This window comes from Vulpes vulpes, chromosome 10 (assembly GCF_048418805.1).
Source record: "Vulpes vulpes isolate BD-2025 chromosome 10, VulVul3, whole genome shotgun sequence".
Taxonomy (NCBI): domain Eukaryota; kingdom Metazoa; phylum Chordata; class Mammalia; order Carnivora; family Canidae; genus Vulpes; species Vulpes vulpes.
This window is the reverse complement of record NC_132789.1, coordinates 17,488,728-17,513,355: the sequence shown is the minus strand read 5'-3', so window position 1 is coordinate 17,513,355 and position 24,628 is coordinate 17,488,728. Positions and strand designations below refer to the sequence as shown.

General features: G+C 49.9%; 1 protein-coding gene and 2 long non-coding RNA genes across 3 annotated transcripts in view; 2 read left to right on the top strand and 1 right to left on the bottom strand.

The window, feature by feature from the left end:
* LOC140594319 (piwi-like protein 1) overlaps window positions 1-24,628 on the top strand; it is a 127,253-nt gene that overhangs the window by 5,601 nt on the left and 97,024 nt on the right. The window lies entirely within an intron of this gene.
* LOC140594285 (uncharacterized) lies at window positions 1,516-6,477 on the bottom strand. Its single transcript, XR_011995034.1, has 2 exons — window positions 6,122-6,477; window positions 1,516-4,366 (listed from the first exon to the last, which is right to left on the bottom strand). It is a non-coding gene; the product is annotated as an uncharacterized lncRNA (long non-coding RNA).
* LOC140594282 (uncharacterized) lies at window positions 11,704-20,062 on the top strand. The gene is made up of 4 exons (XR_011995031.1): window positions 11,704-12,047; window positions 16,014-16,334; window positions 16,922-16,997; window positions 20,037-20,062. It is a non-coding gene; the product is annotated as an uncharacterized lncRNA (long non-coding RNA).

Sequence of the window (24,628 nt, the reverse complement as noted above, 5' to 3'; positions counted from 1 at the left end):
AGGCCTGGGAGGCCTCTTAATTGGAAGAGACAAAAGCAGGTGCTTGAGGGCAGGAGGACAGACCCCCGGGGGAAGGAGGCAGGGGGATGAGGCCAGTGCTGGAGAGGAGGCTCTTGTGGACCTCTGCAAACTGGAGCTGGTATGAGAGCTGCCATGGGGAGCCCTTGCCACAGCGGCTGAGCTGGGCGCGTTTGGGGAGCTGTGCCTTCCAGCCTTGGGACAGGGTAGGGGTGTGACGGGATGGTGGAGGAGGGTTTCACATCCTAAGAAGATTGGAGGAAGTGAGAGAATCAACTGATGTTTCTACTGAGATCCCTGTGGTGCTTCCACTTGGATCTACTTCTTCTCAATAAAAGAGGGGCAACAGTTTTGCCCCCCAGGTGAGGTTGCTGGACAACGTATAGGTCATCGAGTTAAATTCGAATTCCAGATAAACAGAAGTAAAGTGCCTAGTGCTAAATCTGGCAGCCCTAGCCCAGGGGACATTTGGTAATGTCTGGAGCCATTTCTCGTCAAAAACGAGGGTGTGACTGACATCTAGTGGGTAGAGTCCAGAGATGCTGCTCAACCTCCTGCGATGCAGAGGACAGCCCCCCTCCCCCCCCCCCCCCCCCCACCAAGAAGTGTCAGCCCAGACTGGCACTGTGGTTGAGAAGGAGAAACCTCTGTGCTGGAAAACTCCTTCACTTCTTCATGACGGCCCAAGGAGGGAGGATACTTGTCTCCTTCGCTCCATAAAGGAGGAGCTGGAGGCACAGAGGGGTTAAGCAGCTCACTTTAAGGTCACACAGCCAGTCTGTGGAGAAGCCAGGATTCAAATCCTGCTTTGTCAGCTCTGAAGGGTGGCCTCACAGAGGTCCAGCAGAGTCCCCGGAGACATGGCTTGAGGTCAGGCGTATGTAGGGGAAGAGATGGGGCAGCAAAGGCCCGCTAGATGCACCATGCTCGGGGCTTTGCTCCATTAGACGGCAGGGAGCTGTAGAAAATTTATGAGCAAGGAGGGTCTTGCTTGGACTTGGACTTCAGAAAGTATCAGCTGGTAACAGGTCCAAGATGGAGCTTTTTGCCACTTTTAGAAGAAAGCTTCCTCCTTTCTTTCCTGCCTCCTTCCTTCCTTTCCTTCCTTTCTTCTTTCCTTCCTCTCTATCCCACCTCCTCTCCCTCCTTCCATTCCTGACGTTTTTTGCTGCCTCCTTTCTTCCAGGAATATTTATTGAACATCAACTATGTACCAGGTACAGCTCTAGGAACTGTAGAAAAGGTGCAAAGCGACATCCCTGCTCACATGCTCTCATGAAGCATAGGATCTAGTTGGGGGACAGATAGATAAACAATAAATATATGCAGGCACCCCTTGGAGATATCGTGGGTTCAGTTCCAAGCCACCAGAAGAAAGCAAATATTGTGATAAGTCAAATCGAAGGAATTTTTTGGTTTCCCAGTGCATGTAAAAGTTGTGTTTACACTATAGTGTAGTCTATTAAGTGTGTGAAAGAATTATGTCTAAAAAAATAATATAATTATTATATTTTTAATATAATCATCTTAATCTAGAAATACTGTGTTATGTCACATATTACAATTAATTTTATTTTTATTTTATTGTACATATTGTATACATGTTTTAAGGGGAGTGGGAGGTGAAGGCTTCCAAAAAAAACCATTTTACTGCTAAAAAATGCTGACCATCATGAGTTTTCATAATCACTGATCACAGATCACTATGACAAACATAATAATAATGAGAAGTTTTGCAATATTGTTAGAATTACCAAAGTGTGACACAGAGTCAGGAAGTGAGCAAATGCTATTGGGAAAATGGTGCTGATACAGACTTGCTTGATGCAAGATGGCCACAAACCTTCAATCTGTAAAAAGAAAAAAAAGAAAAGAAAAACAAAAGTAGTGTCTGCAAAGTACAAGAAAGCAAAGTATGCCTGTGTTAGAAGTCACAAATGCTGTGAGGAAAATAAAGCTAGAAAGTGGGTGGAGAGTATCTGGGTAGCTCAGTGTTTGAGCATCTGCCTTTGGCTCAGATCGTGATTGCGGGTTCTGGGATCAAGTCCTGTATCAGGCTTCCCGCAGGGAGCCTGCTTCTCCCCCTGCCTATGTCTCTGCCTCTCTCTGTGTGTCTCTCCTGAATAAATAAATAGAAATCTTAAAAGAAAAGAACGAAAAGAAAAAGAAAGTGAGTGGAGCGGAATGGGCAGTGCTTTCCAGAGGAGGTGGTCAGGCATGGCCTCTGATACTATGACATTTGAGCAGAGACCTAAAGGGAAGGAGGGAACCCTGCTGACCTCTGCAGGAAAGGTGTTCCTGCCAGAGGGAACAGCATAGGCAAAGGCCCTGAGTCAGGAACGATGAATAGCAAAGAGGTCAAGGAGCCTGGAGTGGAGTGAACAGAAGGGAGGAGGAGACAGGTCAGAGAGGGAGCAGGAGGCCATTCCTGCAGGGTCTTGTGGCCCCCCCGGAAATGAGACGGGACCCGTGGGAGAATTTTGAACAAGGGGAGAAGCATGAATTCATCCACGTTGCGGACTGCTCTGGCCACAGCCGAGCAATAAATGCAGGGCACAAATCGGGGGCACAGAGTCTTTAGGCAAGAGAAGAAACTTCGCTGTTCTCTTCTGAGCTTTCAATTCTTAGGCTAGAAACCACAGCGCCTTACTCTGCCCCACTCCCCCACTGGCCAAATAGGGGTTCCAGAAATACTTGCCAGTCAAGTAGATGCAGGAATACTGGGTGTGGATATTTTGGGGTTCTCTGATGCTTATAGGGTTGACTCAGATCAGTTCACGTGTGTCGTGTTTTCAGGCTTAAGCTGGCAGAAATTCTCCTCGTGAATAATGCAGCCACATCCGTGCGGTGTGTTTTGATGCTTTTTTCAGGTCTCTGGCAATGCGGCTTCCAGGAGCTTTTGCTAGCACAGGGCCTGGTGGGCTTTAGCACCCTGGTTTGATGTGAGGAGGGTGGCAGGTGGGGCCTAGCTTTCCGGCTGGGTTATGTCTCCTGTGCAGTCTGGCTGGGTCTTCCCTGCAGTAACCTCTTGAAGGGCTCCGGGAAATGGTAGTGTAGCATTTGTTGCTGGTCGGCAGGTAGGAAATGGCATTTGTGCACCCCACTTGCTGGCTGCAGACCCCAGGATGGGAAGTGAGGACACCAAAGTCCTTGTCCCAGCGCTGCCCCTAACCACCTGTGGCCGCCCGCAGTTTCCTTCTGCCTATGCCATTCTGCTTTCCAAGTGGACGCAGTTGGACAGCTCCAGGATTCTAAGAACCTCAAACCATCAGATTTGGCCAGCATCCCTCCCCGAGAGCCAGGTCTCTCGCATTTTCTCAACAAGGAATTTGCCAAGTCTGTATTTAAGACCTATTAAAACTCGGTCACTGATAAGACCATCTGGGAATCTTCGTTCTGGTCAGGAAAAGCAAAGGCTCAACTAAAGGCATTCTAACAGGATAAAGATTTTTTTATTTCTTAAACAGTATTTACTGAGCATCTTATGGTGATGGCCTCATTTAATTGTCATGAAGCCACACAAAGTGGATAAAACACTGTCCCTTAAAGGTAAGGATAGTGACACACGGAGATGGCAAATAAGTCACCAAAGGTCACCGACAGTGTCAGTGGTACAGCTTGGATTCTGGCTCTGGAACCGGGCTCCGCATCACTCCGGAGCTGAAACCAATGACCTATCACATATGGTGATGAGCTCCTCTGAGCACGTGGAGTTGGCAAAAGGTCCAGGCTTTGGAATCGGACAGCCTTGTGTTCCAAGTTTGAGTCCTGCCATTTAGTGGATGCTTGGACCTTTCCAGCTTTGGTGTCCTCGTGCATCAGGTGGCGAGGGTATCCTGTACCGCGCAGCACTGCTGCGATGCTATCACTGCCAGGTATTCACCAGTATTTATGAAGGGACCAGGCAGAGTGCTTGGCTTACCCATTTAAGAGCAAGATAGAAATCAGTCGCAGAAGGACATTGTGCTGCCCTGTCTGGTCAGTCACATGAACTTGTAGATGTTCTCAGTGTAGGATCTTGCTCTCTTTGGGTAAGCCCCAGGCTGGGGGTGCTGCTGCCACAGGAGCAGTGCCGCAGACTGGGAAGAGGGTATTTCTTGGGGTCCAAAGGAACGAGCCCTTGAGCGGGGGTGGGGAAGGCTGAGTCTTGCCTGGCTGCCTCAACATCCTGAGGTGGGCAGTTGGATCTTCCCTCTGGGTCTGCTTATTCATTGGCCTCGTGGCAATAATCCCTCAGCTGAAGAAATTCTGACGCCCTTGTGAGCTTGCGGGTCTTGTCACTTAGCCACCGCGAGGCCCTGGATGAGCAGCTAAGTGCTGAAGGCCAGGGGGAGACAGTGTACTTTTCCTTGAGTAGTAGAGGAAGACAAGAAATAAATAGATTCTTGTGCTTTTTCATTGGACAAACTTGAAAGAACTCAGTTTTGTAAAGGACAATAACCGTTCCTTTGGCAGTGAGTCTCCTACTTAAAAATCAGAGAACGGAAGCCTCAAGACTTGAGACTTGATGATACCTGGGACCTTGACTGGATTCTTCTTTAATTTTTAATTTTTATTATTTTTAATTTTTATTATTTAGTAAATTACATTTAATTAGAATTATAGCAACTATCATGCATTTGTTTCCTTCTTTTTGAGAACTAGACATCTTTACAACCACCATTTATTAAATGCTGCTCTAACTTGCTTTGTTTGATCTCATTTAGTGCTCAAAGCGAGCTTCCTATAGAGCAGGTACAAATAGCGACTCTTCTTTACTGATGAGAGAAACTGAAGCTCAGAGAGGTTAAGAAACTGGACCAAGGTCACACAACTGAGATGTAGCACGGCGCGGTATTTTAGCCGGCTCCACCCATTTCAATTTGGATGATAACTTGCTAACCAAACCAGCTCAAACAATGAATAAATATATGAAGATCAAGCCAAGAGGGAAAGAGAGCCTTAAGAAATCGACGTTATGGTTTCAGGGGTTTGGGAAGTTTGGAGTGAGGCCAGCTTCAGGTACAGCTCTATCCAGGGGTTCCAATGATGTCATCAGGACCCTCTGTGTTTTCTGGTCTCTGCACTGATTTTCTCTGTGCTAGCTTTCTGCTTTGCTGGTCTCTGTGGGGAGGGAGAATGTTGCCCAGCTCTCAGGTTACAACCTGCCAGCTTGGCATCAGCAGACAGAGAGCTTCGCCTTCCCCCCCCAACCCCCCTGCTGTGGTTCTCCTGGAAGATTCAGGATTAGGTTTCATTGGACCTCCGCCCCAGTCACATATGGCTTTTGCGCCAATCACTCTGGGACTCATCGCTTAGATCTGTCAAGCTGGAGGGATGCTGTGGGGTCAGCCCAGTGAGAGGGAGGGAGGGGACCCAGAGGAAGTCCAGGTGACATGACCAGGCAGGGACATGGGAACGAACTAGGCAGACAAGACACAGATGCCTGCCTGGGCAGGGTGAGGGCCCCAGCATCTGGAGCTCAGCCCCGCGGTGCGGAAGTGACCTCCTGGGTGCTAGGTGTCTGTGGGATCTAGGGGCCTGGGCAACCCTGAAGTTATGCAGACACTTTGTACTTGTTGTAGGGAGAGAGTATCCTCAGTACGTCTCTGAGGTCCACAACCCCAAAACCCAAATGCGGTTCAGAACCGCTCAGCAAGATGCTGGAATTTGAAGATGAATACAGTTTCCCCGATCTCGGCTTGCTCAGAAATGAAATGCTCCCTAGTTTGTAACCCAGTGAGCCCTCCAAAAACAACCACCCCTAACAACAATCATAATTAGCATTTACCGGGCACCTACTGTGTTCCAGACCTGCACCATCCAATTGGAGCCACTAGTGTTACATGTTTATATTTAAAGGAAGTAAAACTCAAATAAAAAAATCCTGTTGCTCAGTTGTCCCAAGTTTCAAGTAGCCGCATGTGGCTAGGGATCCCGTTTTGGACATTTTAGGCACAGAGCATTTTCCAGAAAGTTCTGTTGTGTCCTAGACATTGTGCTAAGTGCTCTACATCCATGAACATATTTCAGTCTTAAAACAGCTCAGAGGGGTAGGTCCTATTTATTATCCCTTTTTATAGAGGGGAGTAAATTGAAGCACGAAGGAAGTGAAGTGACTTACCCAAGGCCACACAGCTGGTGAGGGAGCAGAGCCAGGGTACTCACCCAGCCCTTGGATGTGATGCTTGGCTGCTTTTCCTCCCAGTGTAGGCTAGAGGTGGCTAATGTGTTTTCTGGCTCACCCTGTGCTGTTTGAAGCAACCATCTGGAATTCGTGTTCTTATCTCCTGTAGCTGCCCAGACCCCCAGAGAGAATTGAGGCCGCTCCAGCGTCTGTGCGTGCCTTCCTGATCCACGAGGCCCGTGGGTCTGAGGAAGTGGGGCGTGTTGCCAGGGGAGCCGCCTCACACAGCAGCAGAGCACCCAGGAGAGGGCTGGCCGGTCTCCAGGGCGTGGGCTGGGAATGTGAGACACGCAGGCTGTTTTCTCCGGGAATGGAGAGGCGGGGGATTGACTGTCTTCACAGTTCCATCATCTCCCTGAGTGGCTGTGTGCGGGAGGTGTAGCTGGGGGGACCTTTTTGCCAAAATGCCCCCAGGTGAATGCCCCAGAACCAGGCCCTTGCGTGACCTTCTCGTCAGGGGGTGTCTGAGCACCTGTGCAGGGCACCTGTGTGAGGGAAACCCAATCTCAGCGCCCAGAACGCCCTGCTTCCAGGTCAGGGCAGGTTGGCCAGTCCCTATACTCTGAGGGAACGATGCGTGGTGCCTATTTATAGCATCCCAGAAAAGGGTTAACTGGGGCTGTCCTAGCAGCAGCCCACTGAGAAACAGGCTTTTGCTTCCCTTGTAAGGCCCACAGCCATGTTTAGGGCAGGTGCTAAGAGGGAAGACTTTGCTAGCACTAGGACTCTGAAGATCCAGGTGCCATGGCTTCATCACCTATGTCCCCGCCCCCCCGCTCTCTCCCACAGGCACAGATGGGGCTGCAGAAGGACCGTCCTGTGTCTCTGCTTTCATTATCCATCTGTGTGGATGTGGAGGGCAGGGTGGAAGTGTGTGGGTGGGAGGGTGGGGCAGGGCTGTTCTGGAACCGTGTATGAGAGAGAGCAAGAGTCCAGGAGAGGAAGCTTTGATCCGTTCACCAGCGGCTACTGGGCTCTCGCTGTGTGCCAGACGCCTTCAGACCCCTTCTCTGAGAAGGCCCCAGCCCTGTGCAGGCTGCGATGGGCTGAGGGCAGGGAGGAACCCATCTGGAAGGAGGCCCTTTGCCTATGTGCCAGAGCGTTGGGATCCCTGCTGACATCCTACAGTAGCAGCAGAGCACAGACAAGATATTTCCTTTTTTACTTTCTTCTTTTTTAATAATAGACTTTATTTTTTATAGCACGTTTAGGTTCACAATGAAACTGAACAGAAAGTACTGAGATTTCCTATACATCTCTTTATCTGCCCTAAAAATCCTCTGCGCTCTGCTGTTCATCCCTTTCTGCCCCCAACCCCTGGCAACCACTGATCTTTTTGCCGTCTCCATGGTGTTGCTCTTTCCAGAATGTCCTGCAGCTGCATTTGTGTTTTTTTTTTTTTTAATTTTTTTTTTTAAATTTTATTTATTTATGATAGGCACACAGTGAGAGAGAGAGGCAGAGATACAGGCAGAGGGAGAAGCAGGCTCCATGCACCGGGAGCCCGATGTGGGATTCGATCCCGGGTCTCCAGGATCGCGCCCTGGGCCAAAGGCAGGCGCCAAACCGCTGCGCCACCCAGGGATCCCGTGCAGCTGCATTTGGACAGCATGTAGCCTTTTCAGATTCTTTGGTTTCAGTAATACGTGTTTCAGGTTGAAGGTTTCCCTCTTGCTACCATGATTCTCCATTGGAGACCTATGTGCAGAGGGGAGAGGGAGCTGGGTGGTATTGGGCACACCTGGGGAGGTCAGTGGTGAAAAGGTTTGGCAGGGCAGAGGTGGACCTGGCTGGTGTTGCAGGGCCAGGACTTCAGGAGCAGGGAGTTGGCCACCTGGGACTCCGAAGCTGGAGATGATTCAGATCCCAGCCTCTTCACGAACCAGATGGTCTCCATCCCTCCTAGCTCAGCTGCCTCATTGGGAAAATAGAGTAGTAGCAATGGCACCCACATGGCATGCTTGTTATGAATCTTTGGGGCTCATGGATGTGAAGCACCCACGTAGCTTGTGGGATGCACCAGTACGTATTGAATGAATAAATGAACCTACTGTGTGCCAGGCTCAGTGCAGGGCAGATGGTCGTGGGTTCGAGTCCCCACTCTGCCACTCAAAAGCCATGTGCACGGGCAGCCCCGGTGGCGCAGCGGTTTAGCGCCGCCTGCAGCCCAGGGCATGATCCTGGAGACCCGGGATCGAGTCCCACATCAGGCTCTCTGTGTGGTGCCTGCTTCTCCCTCTGCCTGTGTCTCTGCCTCACTCTCTCTCTCTCTGTCTCTATGAATAAATAAAATAAAATCTTTAAAAAATAAAATAAAAAAATAAACTTAAAAAAAAAAGCCATGTGCAAAAAAAAAAAACAAAACAAACAAACAAAAAAAGCCATGTGCTCTTGGGCAAGTATTTGACCTCACCAAGACTCAGTTTCCTCATCTGTAAAAATATGCACCCACACCCATCTCACCTAATTACCCTGAGGATTCAATAAAATAATGCCCCAAGCATGGTGCCAGGCTCAGCGAACACCTCATAAATAAGTGTGTAAAGCACTTACTGTGCGGCTACCACTGTGTTAAATGCTTTTGATGTATTATCTTATGCCTGTGAGGCAAATACAGATACCCATTTTACTGATGGGAAAGATTTGCCCAAGATTCTGTGCAAGAGCTGGGGTTTGAATTCTGGAAGTTTGACTCTAGAGCCCAGTGCTCATAGCTGACCATTGGAGCTTGGAAGTGGAGGAGGTCCCATCAACTTTGCCTAGGGGGTGGGGGGTGGGGGTGGCTCCGGAAGGAGGGCAGAGGACACCTTAGTGAGTCCCAGAAGATGCAGTGGTTTTGCCAGAGCTGGAGATGGAGGTCGGAGTGGGTGAGGATATCAGGTGCAGGGGACTGCACAAAGCACAAAGCAAAGGCAGGGGTGGGAATCCTACAGAAGGAATGGCACAAGTGACCGAGCTGGGCGTGGGAAGGGGCGGGGAGGGGACAGGATGTGGCAGGAAAGGAAGGTAGGGCCCCATGGTAGAAGCAGTCACAGCTCGCAGCCCTGTTCCAGGCCTTCCCAACTCACCTCCTGTGCGCCCCCTCCCCCATAAGAAATTAAAAAATAAAAAGCCGCCAGCTATTTCCATGTCGTGCCTTTCCCTGCCACATTGTCCTTCCATCTGTTCCTTCCGTTGAGCTCTAGGGTGGCTGGGGGGGGGGGGGGCAATTGCAGGGGCAGCATTTTCCTCCTCTGGTTTAGAGTTGGAGAAACCAGAGAGTTCAGTTCTGTTTGCACCTTAGATCTTGAGCATCACCTCCTCCAGGAAGCCCTCCCTGACCGCTAGACCTACCTCATCAGCTCAAGTTCCTTTGTTATTCTCCAAGAACTAAATTCTTTTGCTGCAGGGAACTGGCCTACTTTTTTGTTGTCATGTACCCATTTGTTGTACTTGGTTAGTATCTGTCTCTGTAGACTGCCATGTCCACAAGGGCAGGGATTCTATCTGCTCGTCATCTTGTACCAAACTCCTAGGAGGTGCTCCATAAATGTTAAGTGAATGAGGGACAGCTGTGGTTCTTGTGAAGGGAAGTGCTGGGAAGGCAGGTGTTGGCAGAACATGGAAGAGGTACATTTATCCCTGCTTGGGTATGGAGAGTCCAGGAAGGCTCCCAGAAGGAGGTGACACCTGGGCTGAAGCCTGAGTTGCACTTAGCTAGCTGCAGCATGTCGGGAGGGACCCTTGGCAGAAGGCATATGTGGGCAAAGGCACACCCACGGCTGGGTCTGAGGGCCCGCGGTCCGAGGCGGGGCTGGACATGCTGGCCTGCTAGGGCATGTGCATCTCGCCCTCAGCATCCAGGAGGCCCACCCGGGAGGCAGAGCTGACCTCTGCTCATTCCCCTCTCCTCCTCACTTTGCCCAGATGCTGCGAGCTATTTTTAAAAGTCACCCTGAAGGCGGTCCAGACACCCTAAATGAACCGGCCTTTCCACTGTGAGTTTCTCGCGGCCGGGAGAGGCAGGGGGCCTCCATCTCATTAGCTCCTGCTGGCTCAGCATTACTCACCCAGCTGCACTGCCAGGCGCCAACCACCCAGGACCCCAGCTGGGGTGAGCTGTGCTCTGAGCCAGCACCGAGGCAGCAGGACTTGGAGGAGCAGGTGGCAGCTCGGCTGGTTTTTATTTTGGCCTAATGTGAGCCACAGGCACAGTGCTGGGTGCTTTATGCCAGGGGTCCCTGTGGCCAAATCCAGCCTGTGTGTGCACTGCCCTTAAGCCAAGAATGGTTTTTACATCCTAAAAAGGGGTGTGAAAACGAGAGAGGATGGGACATAGACGGTATGTGGCCTGAAAATAGGTTTGACAGATTTAGCAAATAAAAATTCAGATCGCCTGCTGAAATTTGAATTTCAGAAAAACCAGAGAATCTTTTAGTATAAGCCTGCACAGTATCTGGTACATACTTAGACTAAAAGAAATTCCATATGTATTTGAAGTTTAGATTTCACTGGGCAGCCTGTGTTTTTATCTGGCGGTCCTGCTGTAAAACCTGAAGTGTTTGCTCTCTGACCCTTCACAGAAAACGTTTGCCCACCCTGGCCTTGAACACAGAGCAAATGAGATCAGGTGCCAGAGGGCCTTAAAGACACTGGAACCAAACCTGATGAGCATGAGCTGCTGGCGTGTGTTACTAATATAATCAGAGTGATCGATCACCCAACATAGATTGAGCACCTCCTGTTTGCCCAGCGCTGTCCTAGAGATGGACAGTACACACATAAGCGTGCAGGTGTATAGTGAAAGTCAGGCCGTGATAAATTCTAAGCAAAAGTATACAGCAGCAGAAGGGGGTAGAGAGTGACATGCATGAAGCTTTTACACTGTGTGGTTCTGAGCTCCTGCTCCCATTCTGAGCGCTGTGCATGCTTTTTTCATGAAATCTGCACATAGCAGCCCTGACAGGTGGTATATCATCTCCATTTCACAGATAAGGAAACTGAGGCCTGAGGTCATCCAGCCAATGGCAGAATTGGAATTTGACCTGAGCCTGGTGACTCCTGATCTCCTATTCTTACTGGCTTTACTAAGGTGCCTCCCTTTATAGGATGCCAGCTGTATTATGCTGGGTCCTGTTAGAGGCCCTCTGCTGATACTTTCCATAATCCTTATGGGAGCCTTGCACGCTGGGCTGTATTATTCCGATCCAGGCATAAAAGCGGTGAGCACGGCACTGTGTGGAGAGGCAGCCGGGAGTAGTGAGTTGATCTGGAACCTAGCAGGGTTCCAGGTGGGCCACGTGAGGCTATCTGGGTATCAGTGGGCAGGTGGCAGGAATGGGGTGGGGAGAAGGCACGGCAGGCCGGGGAGCCCCCACGAGTCCCGTCTTCCTGCTTTTCGGATTGGCCTCGGTTTCCCTGCCTGCCTTCCTCCTGAGATTGATTACTTCTCCTGTGTGCTATTGAAATATTTGCAGGTGGAGGGTGGGAGGGCGGGGCTGGTTCCTGAATTTGCAGGGTGGGGCTGACAGGGGTTGATGGTCTGAGATCCCACGAGCAGGGGTGGGGCCAGGCCACTGCCCCAGAGGCCAGTGAGGTCCTAAATAGCCCCTGGATGGGAAGCTGGGGTAAGTGCATCGAGCTGAAGGGCCCCATAGCTCACACTCATGAATATCTACTGTGGGCCGGCCCTGAACTAGGCAGTCCCTATCCTCTAAGACTGGCTCCTGTTTGTAGAATCCCTACCATGTGCCAGGCACTGTCTCCACAGGGCTCTTGCAAGGCTCCCGTTACCCAATGAGGCAGGGACACTATGATCATCCACCCTATTTGACAAGTGAGGAAGCTTGTCCAGCATCATGAGTGGTCAAGGATTCGATGTCAGGTCAGTGACTCCACATTCTGGCTCCTAGCCTCTCCACTGCCTCCTAACATCCTGTCGTTAGAGCTAACAAGCTGGTTCTGAAGGAAGTGAGCTCCCCATCACTGGGGGAATGCAAGCAGATGTTGGAGGACTCCTTAGAATGGGTGCTAGACAGGGATGAAAGCTTCCTGACCACTGTGACCTTTGAGGTCTCCCTGCCCTGAAGAGGCCCCCACAGGACATGGGTGGCAGAGTCCGGTCCGGGTGACTCAGGACTCCTGACTTGCAGTTAGTGCTTCTTTGGTCTCCATGTTGGGCGAGACCTAGGAATCCCTTTCTCATAGGTTTCTCAGCACTTTGGGATTTTAGAGGGCCTGACCCCTTTCTGGGCAGGGCTGGAGGCATTGCTGACTGTGAGACCTAAGTTCAAGAGGTCCTGACCATGCCCTTTCCTGGTTTTGTAACCTTAGGGCAAATTGCATAAACTCTTGTGAACCTCAGTTTATGCAGCTTTAAAATGGGGATGATGATGTTCCTGTGAGGATTAAACAAGGTATTCTGTACAGAGACCCCGGCACATAGTAGGTGCTCAGTAAACATACTCTCTCACTCTAAGCTGGGCAATAACAAAAGCATTTTGTTCAAAATGGCCTCCAACTTCTGCTATGAGACAAAGTATTTGTTAGAATAAAGGCCCTGGGTCTGATCGTGCCTCCTCTGCATGACCTGGGGTGGTTATCGAACAGCTCCCTGCCTCAGTTTCCCCATCTGGGAAAAGGGAATAATTCAGTAATCCACTTCATTTGGGTTGTCACGCTATATACAGTTCCAGGAACACAGTGAGTGCTCAAAAAATAAAAAATGGCAGCAAGCTTTAGCATCATGAAACTTCTACTATGTCCTAGCCAGGCCTGCCCTTTTGCAAACAGCAGCCCATTTAACCGTCGCCCTGGACACGAGGGGTTGAGCCGGGATGCAGATGGAGGTCTGTGGGCCTCGAGTCCCAGCTACCACAGCCACTGCCTCTGTGCTGCCTGAATCACACATGATCCCAGGGCTGAAGATTAGAGAAATCACAGAGGCTGGGGAGGGGCCGGGAGGCCACCTGCCACTGCCACCATGCCCAGACCACCCCGAGGTCCCTCACATCTGTCAGCTTTCACAGCCGACTGAGTCCAAGCTCATGCCTGGCGCCTGAGAAGGGAAAGGTGGTTGAACTGAATTTCAGAGGCCTTCTGTGGCCCTCTCCCTCACCCCCACAGGTCTGGCCAGTTCCCTGGGGATAGGGCCCGCCCTCGAGGGTGTGGGTCACAGCCTCTTCCTGCAGCCCTTGCTCTCTCCTGGGAGGCTCTCAGGGTCCTTCCCAGGGAGACTTCCGCCCCACCCCGCTGCCTTTTTAATTTCCTCTTCTGGCCTCAGGCTGGCAGCCTGTTACTAACTTCTGGAGACGGGTTCTAGCCCACAGCTGGGAGCCAGCAGAAGTGGGGGGCACCTCACTTGTCAGGGCCCCTCCCCAGGCTGAGCACTACCCACTACCCACGGGTGCTGCATTTGCACCTCCACCACCCACCCCACCCCAGATCCATCCCCAGGACAAGAGTCCTGGAGCCAGCCTTCCCTGGGGATTGCCCTTCCTGAGTTTCAGAGTCCACAGCGATAAACAGACAACCTTCTCCACTCTGCAGAGTTTGGACTTGAGACAGCGCGTGTGTCCAGTCTGGGTAACGATAGGAAACAGAGGATTCCCCCAAAGGGAGTACAGTAAGGTGAATTTAATAAAGGCACTACTGACCAAGGCAGGGTGGGGTGCGCCAAGGATGCAGCACCCTGTGGTGGTAATAGTGAGGAAGCCGCAACTGTTACCTCCCCTGGTCTGACATGGGGCCCAGGAGAGGTGGCCAGAAGGGGCTGGCTGTGTGGGGAAGGTCCCAGACAGGAGCCGTGACTGCTGAATCTCTTCCTAAGGATTTTGGGACAGCTTCCTGTTTTCTATCCTCTCGCACCTCCTGCTGCCATCTGAGCTTGCGTGCGATTTCCTTGGAGAGCTTGATAAACATCCTGGAGTTGCTGATTCCATGGGTCGGAGGCCAAGCATTTGTGTCTCTACCAGGTCCCACCTGGTGCTGGTGCTGCTGGCCCTGCTGGGCAATGTCACATTTGCCCTGTGCCTGTCTTAGCTTGTCCTACCTTTTGGCTCATTGGAGTGAAAGGTCGTCCTGGGCAGGACTGTTTGACTCCATCCCTGCTGCTCTGTGCCCTCAGTGCCAGGGCCTCCTGCCGAACTGCATTCATGAGCATTTGAACTGTTTACGACGACGTCTCCCTGTTGACTGTTGCTCACATGTGTGCATGCTTTGGCTTGGCGGTACCTGAGTGGAGGCCATTGTGGAGATGGAGGTCAGCATGCAGGCTTATTTGGGTATGCCTTTGGGATTGACACCCGGGGAGCAGAGTGAAGCAAGCAGGAGAGGGCCAAAGGAGAAGATGGGCCACGGGGCTTTCATGGAAGCGCCACGGCGAGTTCCCAGGGAGCTTTGTGGCCCTTCAAAGCTGTCCCAAGCTGGGGCGAGGATGCCAAATCTTCAGGGCCCGCCTGCTCCAGTCTCTGGGTGAGGGCCACCCTGGGAAGCAGTGAGACCTTGGGGCAGGCTCTCCCTGTGGCTGAAGTAGTCCCCTGTCCTCTAAGGGACTGGCAACCCCTCTAAGGGTTCTCCAGCACCCCCCTAAGCAGCCTCCAGTCCTGAAGGGTTCTGTGGGGCACACTGTGATACCTACCATGTGATCAGCTCTTGTCCAAGGGGCCAAGGAGGGGCCAGTAGCCTTCCCTGGACTCCGTGCCCCAACCTGGAAAGCCCTTTTGCTCTCCCTCAAGCACACAGGAACCCCCCCCTCCCAAGAACTCTGCCCATGGTTTTTGCCAACAGCGGACTTCTGAATCTTAGTTTTGCTGGGCCAGGCCATCATGTAGCAGAGAGAGGCCGAAGCCCCCAGACTCCACCCCGGCTTGAGCTGAGCTGGGAAATAAGAGCACCAGTGTTGCTATGAACCACAGACAGTGGTTAGGGGGTCCTCCCGGCCTTCTGGAGAGAGGGAGAGTAAGAGGAAGGGGTTGTTTCCTCTGTTGTGTCACGGAGGGCGGTGACCCCAGTAAGTGCATCTGACCCCTGTTTCTGGAGTGGAGTGGAGTGGGCAGAGGCTCCCCTTGGAGTCAGATTGCCCAGCGTAGAAACCTCAGCAGGATGACCTTGGATGTTCTGACCTTGGCTAGGTAGTAACCGATACCTCTGCATTTCATAATTTTCTTGTGAATGAAGTGGGTGGTAGGGGCCACCTGGGAACCATGCTGTGGGGATTATGTGGGGCTTGCTGCGTGCCTCTGCTCAGACTGGCGTAGCAGAACACCACAGATAGAGTGGCCTAAACAGACCTTTATTTCTTGCAGTTTGCCAGCTGAGAAGTCCGAGGTCAAGGTGCTAGCAGATTCAGCTCCCGGTGAGGGTTCTCTTCCTGGCTTGCAGGCAACCACCGTCTCACTTTGCTCTGATTTCTTCCTCTTCTTTTAAGGACACTAGGCCCATCCTGAGGCCCTTGCCTTCAGGACTTTGTGTAACCCTGATTACCCCCCCCCCCCCCAGGCCCCACCTCCAAATACCATCACACCAGGAGGGGGAGAATAGGGCTTCAGCATGTGACTCCATAATACCATGTGTGCTTACCACAGTGCTGTGCAAGTGTGTGTAAGCTAGAGCAGCATTATTATTTTCAGAGACAAGCCATTGGCTGAAGCTTCTAGAGTAGCATCAAGAGCCTGGGTTTCTGCTCCTGCCTCCTGTACACTGTGTGACCTTGGGCTGGCTGCTTAGGCTCTCTGATCTTCATTCTCATAAAAATAGGCCCACCCCGCACAGGGCTGAGGAGAGGGTACAGTGAGTTAATACAGGTAAGCCTAGAACTCATTCACTCGTTCACTTATTCCTCCTCTGGCAGAGAAGTGCTCCGCTGGGGGGATGAGGACGTGGAGCGTGATGGTGAGGATGCTGACGGTGGGTGTGTCCGTCTGCCCCGGCTGCCATGACAAGCTACCACACCCGGGGGGACCTGAATGCCAGATATTTACGTTCTCACACTTCTGGAGGCTGGAAGTCCAGTATCATGGTGTTGGCAGAATTGACTCCTTCCGACGTCTGTGAGGGAAAGCTCTGTTCTGGGTGTTCTCGTACATGGCCCTCTTCTCCCAGGATGGCGGACTCTTCCCTCTGTAGTGCTCTGTGCTCAGACTTCCTTTTATAAGGACACCAGTCGTACCAGGTGAGCGCCCACCCTAATGACCTCATTTTAACATAATTAGCTCTTGAAGACCTTGTCGACAAATAGATGACATCCTAAGGTACTCGGGGTTAAGGTTTCAGCGTATGAGTGGGGGGCAGGGATACAGTTCAGCCCCTAACATCAGGGAGGCCACAGTTTGCAGGCTCTGAGGCAGATGAGGCCCTGCCCTCAGAGCATTTATATCCCAGAGGAGGGAGACGGTACGCAAAGAAACAGGACAGGAATAGTGTAAGTACCCTGAAGGAACTGTAACGAGGAATGGATGGAGTCACGGGGAGGGCTGTCTCAGATAATGGGGTCAAGGAGGGAGATGACATTTCGTGTGACATCTGAAAAGTGCAGAGCAAGCACCCGAAAAAATGCTTCAGGAGAATGTGAAGTGTGGAGCTCTTCTAGGCCACAGGCCTCAGACTTAACAGAAGACGGGGTGAGGAGGGTATGAAAGGAAAGCAGTTATCAAAACACTGTGGACGGCCTGAGAAGCCCAGGAGGAGCGACACAGCCCTTTGGGGTGACCACACCCGGGTCGCATTTGGGTCTCCCGTCCAGCTGCCTCTGCCTTCCAGGTGAAGCAGATCATGGAGGAGGCCGTCACACGGAAGTTTGTCCACGAGGACAGCAGCCACATCATCTCCTTCTGTGGTGAGCCCGTGGCCTGTGGCCTTGAAAGTGGCTTCTTTCTCTGTGGGCTGACCTGGGGGAGTGGCATCTTTGTGCAAGCAAGGGTTCTTAACTGCTTTTTTGCTTTGTAACTCCAACGTTATTTTCAGATTTCCAAGGGGCCCCATTAGGGAATTTGGAAATACAACAATGTCTCCAGAAGACATTAAGAATGGCCCCCGTGCAACCTACGAAGGGTTAATCACTGTTGATGCCGGAGGGCCTGCTTTCCCCTCTCAGTTCACAGCCACCAACCCACACCCCTAGTGATGTGGGTCTCGCATCTGAGGAATGGCTCCATCTGAGGAATGGCTCCGTGCCCCTTCCCCCGCCCTGCCTATGGCTGTTGCTAAATAATGGGAGGGGATGGATGGGCTTTAAAAATTCAGGGAGTGAGGAACCATCACACCATCCTGAGGGATCATGTCCAGCTGGCTCAGCACCGGAGGCAGGCCCAGGGCTCAGAGCATGACTCAGACGTCTCTCCTTGAATCAGCTTTGCTTGCAAGGCTCCAGAAATAACCATGCTGCCAGGTTCTTACTATACTTCCACCTCGGTTACAGGCTACAGACGCAGGTTTTGCGTGTCCCCGGAGTCAGGATTCTGTTTCTACGTATCAGTGTGTACGTATAAGTGGGGGAGTTTCTTTCTCCCTAAAAACCTTTATTATTTCATGACTGGCATGTGTTGGGGTGAAGGACGTGCTGTAATCCCCCTCTCGTGGCCTTGGTCTCATAGAGAGGCCCGAGCGAGGAGACCTGACTGGGCCCTCGGCTTCATCCAGATGGCTGGGCGTACCACCTGTGGGAACACACGTCATGACCTGGGAGCCTGCTGACGTCAGTTTGGGCCCTTTGCAGCCAGGCCGACCTGGGTTCACATCCCTTCTCTGCCACTTGTGTGTTGGGTGACCTTGGCAAAATTTTATGTTTTTTGAAGTGAGATCTGTTTAAGCTACATATATATGTATATTTATATACTTGCATATTTATGTATATATAGAGGAGTCTGTATGCACATAATTACATGAACATGTATGTATATGAAAGGACACATACACACAAATGTAAATATGGGAATGTATTTACCTATATTTTTTTCTCCCGGACATCTTTATTTGCAAAGAAAATAATCGGCATGCCCATTTCAAAATGTGCTACGATACCTACCCATTAAAGACTTAGAGGAATAGAAAGTGATAAAAATCACAATAATCCTCTAACTCCAGCCACAGTTTGGGATGAGGGAAGAAATGTGATGGCACTGAGTAAGGCCTACAGGGTCTCCCTGAGGGGTCTCTGATCCACCGTTCCTTAGGATTCATTGTCAGAAAGAGTCAACCAAGCTGCCAATACCTGGATAGTTACTTAACTTCTTGAAGTATAAATGGATGAAAAGTGTTGTGTGTGTAAGCAAAAATGAAGGTGTTTAATAGATGCTTATCCAGACTATTTTAAGCCCATAAGCAAATTAGGCAATAAGTGGACATTCATTCAAAGCCAAGCAATTACTGGGGCACCTGGCTGGCACAGTTGGTAGAGCACACAACTCTTGATCTCAGGGTTATGAGCTCAAGCTCCATGGTGGATGTGGAGCCTATTTTAAAAAATTAATTAAAAAAATAAAAGCCAAGTAATTGCTAACAACAACAACAACAACCCAAGACAAGAAATTAAACCAGAACTTCTCAGTATTTGTCCTTGCACACAACATGACCTTGGCCGGGCTCTTAACCCTTGGACTGTTGGCGTTCTCCTTCTTTGGAGTGACGGCGACTAGCACACTCACTTCGTGGGCTTTTTCCACCAGGATTGAGTAAGCTAAAACTACACACTGGTCTCACTGTGTGAGATAGAAGGTAGGAAAACACTAATAGAGGCCTGCTGAAAGTACCAGAAATAAGATTGGGGTCATCAGAGTGGCCTCCACAGGGACTGTCTCCCAGCAGGGAACACTAAGTCCCAGAAATGGAAAGTGATTTGCTTGAGGTCACACAGCAAGTTAGAGGTAGAGCCCAGACTACCACCCAGGGCAGACATAGACACGGGAAATGATGAGTGAAGCCTCTCTTCAAATCCTTCATGGAGACACAGGTGTTGTGAGCACACCATGGGCTCAGGTCTGGTTTTTTTTTTTTAAAGATTTATTTTTATTTGTTTATGATAGACATAGAGAGAGAGAGAGAGGCAGAGACACAGGCAGAGGGAGAAGCAGGCTCTATGCCGGGAGCCCGATGCGGGACTTGACCTCAGGACTCCAGGATCGTGCCCTGGGCCAAAGGCAGGCGCGAAACCACTGAGCCACCCAGGGATCCCCCTCAGGCCCAGTTTTGAATCCCAACTTGGTCACTTTTTTCCAGGTGGCCCTGGGCAATTCCGTTTGCTTCTTAGAGCCTCAGTTTTCACATCTGAAAAATGGGGATGGTTGTCCTTTCTTCCTTGGCTGTGGCAGAGGGAGAATGAGATCTGTAATGCTAGCTGTTACTGGAATCACAGTAGTGACGTTTATGTCACTTTTATCTTGAGCCCAGACAAAGCTCAACAGTCCTGTGGTCTGGTCCCTCCTCTCTCCCTGGCAGGAGCAATAGCTAATGTTCCTAAAGCACTTACTGTGTACTGGGCTCTGTGTGAAGTGCTTTCCATGCATTTTTTCCACCTCATTCTAACAGCAACCTTTTAAGATGCACGTTCATGCTCTCCCCACTTCTCAGATGAAGAAACTGAGACACAAGGAGGGGAAGTAGTTGCTGGAGGTCACACGACTTCTTAGTGTCTGGGAAAGGATGTGGGCAGATAGTCTGACCTTGGGCAGCGAGCATAGGTTAACTCCTCAGCTGTCTTGCTCCCTTTCGAGGGAGTGGAAGGGAGAGAGGCATATGCGGTTTTCCCATGTGAGGCTCTCATGAATTCTGAGATGCTGGGCCCGCAGCTCTCCAAGGCGCCTCTGTGTGACTGAAGTCCTGGGCTGGGTGCATGGGAGTGTGGGCAGGGCAGGGCCTACTGACTGTCATGTCCCTACAGCGGCTGTGGAGGCCTGCGTCCTGCACTGCGTCCTGCATGGGCTGCGGCGGCGGGCGGCTGGCTTTCTGTGCTACAACGAGATTGCAGCTCTCTTCATGAAAGTGGGCAAGAACTTCCCGCCGGCCGAGGAGCTGAGCCACAAGGTGCAGGACCTGGAGCAGCTGATTGAGAGCACGTGAGTATGGAGCATGGGGTATGGGCAGGGCACGCCCTGCAGAGGACAGTCCCCCTGACTCCACGTTCCTCCCTGAGCTCTGCAAGAACCCATGCCTCCTGCCAGTTCCTCTCTCCGGTTTCCTTTCTGCTCCCCAAACCTGCCAGATTGTTTCCTACCCCAGGGCCTTTGCACATGTTCTACCCACCACCCGGTTCCCATACTTCATTTTCTGTGGCTAGTTTCTTGTCATCTCAGGCTTTGCCCCAGTTAAGGATAAATTCCAACCCTCACCCAATTTTTCTTTTAGATCACTTATTTACTTACTTCCCTGTGGTTATCACCATGCCAGTTGGTAAGGGAGAGCCATTCCTTCATTCATGCAACCACTTATCCATGACAGGGAGAGGGGAGAGAGGGGGAGGGAAGAGAGAGAGAGAGAGAGAGAAGAGAAGAGAAGAGAAGAGAAGAGAAGAGAAGAGAAGAGAAGAGAGAGAGAAGGGAAGGGAAGGGAGGGGGAGGGGAAGGGAAGGGAGGGGGAGGGGAAGGGAAGGGAGGGGGAGGGAAGGGTAGGGTAGGGTAGGGTAGGGAAGGGTTTTCCCATGTGAGGCTCTCATGAATTTTGAGATGCTGGGCCCACAGCTCTCCAAGGTGCCTCTGTGTGACTGAAGTCCTGGGCTGGGAAGGGAAGGGAAGGGAAAGGGAAAGGAAGGGAAGGGAAGGGAATCACTATGAGAATCCGGCTTACCCATCAACAGTGTATGAAAGTGTATTTCCCTGCATCTTCATGCTTGTTGGGTATTATGATTCCTCCAACTCTTTGCCCACTTGCCAGGAGCAATAAGGGCTCTTTTGTTGTTTTGGTTGCCATTCCCTTCATTTCCTTGAGAGGTTGCTGTTTGCATATTGGTCCTGTTGGATTTCCTCTTTTGTGAATATTCATCCTTCTTCTTTACTGGTCTTGAAGGTGAAATCAGATCCAGGGCCTCCAGGAGAATGTGCGGAAGCTGCCGAAGCTGCCCAACCTGTCCCCACTAGCCATCAAGCACCTGTGGATCCGCACTGCCTTGTTTGAGAAGGTGCTGGACAAAATTGTGCATTACCTGGTGGAAAACAGCAGGTGAGCCAGAAAGACCAGACGCCTGGGTGTGCTCTGCCGCCACCTGCTGGCCTTCTTGGAAATTGCGCCCTGTTGCACAAAGCACCTTTCGTTTCTCCCCCTTGATATGCACTTGACTTGGAAGAAATTACATGAAGGCCATCTGGATGTTCGTCTCCGAATTAGCCTAGTTTAGGACCTTGGGACAATTCAGGTGCTTACTGGCAACGCCGGATCTCCAGATTAGGAGTGGGGTGTAGGATCCTGCAATCTTAGGCATCTTTCTTCTCCCATGAATTAAGCCTACTGTCTTCTTACTAACCATGGCCCTAGAGGAGTCATTTAGCTTCTCTGTGTCTCTCCTCTCATTTGGTAAGTGGGACAGGGATCGCTGCCATTCTGGAGAAGAGGTGAGAAGGGAAGATAGTGAGTCCACAGCATTTTGGAAATTTATAATGATACTTTCTTACATTTTTTTTTTCTAGCTCAGATCAACTTGGTGTAAATGTTTTGTAGTATGAGCCCTCTTGGCAAGCATTTATCCATCCATTCATTCTTCCAACAAATATTTAATGAGCACCTAGCAAGTGCCAGGCACTAACCTTAGATGTTGGGGATACATTGGTCTTTTTTTTTTTTTTAATTTTTATTTATTTATGATAGTCACACAGAGAGAGAGAGAGAGAGAGAGAGAGAGAGAGAGAGGCAGAGACAGAGGCAGAGGGAGAAGCAGGCTCCATGCACCGGGAGCCCGACGTGGGATTCGATCCCGGGTCTCCAGGATCGCGCCCTGGGCTAAAGGCAGGCGCCAAACTGCTGCGCCACCCAGGGATCCCGATACATTGGTCTTAACTGTCATGTTCAAAGCTTGGATGTTATGCTAAGGGATAGGGAAGCTGGGGAAGAATGTAAAATCTGAGACTCTTCACGACCAGTACTCCTTTCCAGCCAGAAGGAGAGGGAGAGAGAGAATATCAAGGAAATACATGAGAATCTCCTCATCTCTTGGTATATGAAAGTGCCTATTTAACCACATCCTCACATAAAATGGGTATTATGATTATCTTTCATTCTTTGCCTGTTTGCCTGGAAAACATATCTGAAAGTATAGAACAAATCCTTCTCTTCATGAACCTCACATCGTAGCAGGGAAAACAGGTAACTAGTAATTGGGATAATATATGATGAATATTCCAAACTAGGTGGGTGGTGTTTAATTTACTCTGGGTGGTCAGAGAAAGTGTCCTGGAATACATGGCAGTTAAGCTTCCATTTGAAGTGCCTGTAGGCATTAACTGGGTAAAGATGTAGGGGAAAGAGTGTTTCTAGCAGAGGGAAGCAGGTGCAAAGGCCAGGAGACAGGAGAGGAACTGGAAGAAATCCAGGCTCTGGAGTCCAATTACACCTTCTCGTGAATTATGACAAGTCTCTGCTCTGTGCCCTAACGTGGGTTCAGGGCCTCTGTAGTTACTGCCTTTGGTCTATGACCTTGTGTTTTCCGCTGAATAAATCAGTCAAAAGGAATTAGTGATTTATTTCAGCAATAACGCCAACCTCTTTATTTATTAAACTTCTTATTTTTTTTTTTACATTCACACAGAAGTTGTAACATTAGTACAGAGTCTCCCCTACCCTTAGTGATAACATCCTCCATAACCTGCACTGTACCTTCATAACCTATGAAGGTATGTTCTGTGTTATATGGAAGAGGTTTTGGTTCAAGAAAAATTCAGGTCTCCCCACTGGCTGTGGGGTAGGGACACTAGAAACAACACAAGTGTTTCTTTTTCAATTTAAACGTTTTTATTCCAGAGCAGAGGTTGATAAACTATAGCTCGTAGACCTAATCTAGCTTTCTTCACGTTTGGCAAACAAAATCCTATTGGACCCTAGCCTTACTGATTCATTTGCCAGTCATTTATGGCTGCTTTTGTGCTACAGTGACAAACTGAGTACTTGTGACAAAATCTTACGCTCTTCAAAACTGAAAATATTGTCTAGCCCTTTACAGAAAAAGGTTCTTGACCCGTGGTTTAGAGAAAAATCTCTTCATCACTGTCCATCACAGTCCTGGCTCTCTAATCAAGCCAGCAACATGATATACTTGACTCTGTTCTAACTACAATTAACTGTTCTTTGCTCTGATCTTTCTTCAAATAGAACCTATCCTGCCATTGCCTTTGAAGAAACTTCCCCAGATGGCCTTGTGAGTTCTTTGCCTCTCTTAGTTATTGTGGCCCATGCCAGGCATACAAAACTAAGACATTTCTTGTGGTCATGTGGAATGGTGACTACCTCAGACTTTGAACTCTAACCAGTTTAACATTTCTCTTGATTTGAAAACAGGTTTTCTTTTAAAAGAGTATTTGGTCAGAAAATCTCTCTACTAACTCAGAGATTAATATTGTAATGGAGACTAACCAGGGAGCCAGAGCTGCTAAGGTAAAAAAATTGGCTGAAGGTCTGACAGCCATTCCTGCTGCAGTGCCACCGCCTACTTCTGGCCAGTCTGACAGGCTCCTTCAGGCTTCAGAGAATCCTGTGCGTTCACATTTCAGCAGAACCTGGACACTGGCCAGCCGGTGCCACTTGTTCTTGTTCTGCCTGAGATCTATTAACTACAGCATGTGCTCCTTCTTCCCTGTCCACTTCCATATTCTTGGCAATTACCCCCGTCCTGTTTATAAACCACTGTAATTCATCTACAAGCTTAGGAAATGTTTGAGAGTGGAAAGTATACTGACGAGAATTGAGTAAATGCAAGTCAAGACACACTGCACTCTATTAACTGGGTGACTTCAAATAATTTGATTTACTTTTCTAGGCCTAAACATCACCACCCTGCATTTAATAGTCATTTAACAATAACGCTTATATCTTGGCTCCATTAATCAGCAGGAAATAGGCAAGTGTTTATTTTTCTTCCTTGCAATGATTCTTTAATACTGCATGACTAAATTTTAGAGAAAAGCAAAGAATAAGTAAATAAGGCCACTCTGCTAATTACCAACAGAGCTGGGATAAATATCCACTCCTCCCAGCTTTAAAATCCCTACTCCACCACCACCACCCCGATCCATCCAGTTTATCTGTAGCAACTGACCCTAAAACAACATGATCAGAGTTCTGATATCTGAGACTGCAGGAAGGCCCCAAGTGTAGCCCTGACTCAGTCTCACTGAGACAGCAGGGAGAGAGCAAGCAAACTGGGCTCTTTACCTCTGGATTAGGTCTTTGTAAACTGAACTCTGTGTCACAAAACAGTTATAATAATTAAACGAGTTGCAAGAATATCAAGTAATAGAAATGGGAAAGGAAAATAATACATCATTTTTAAGC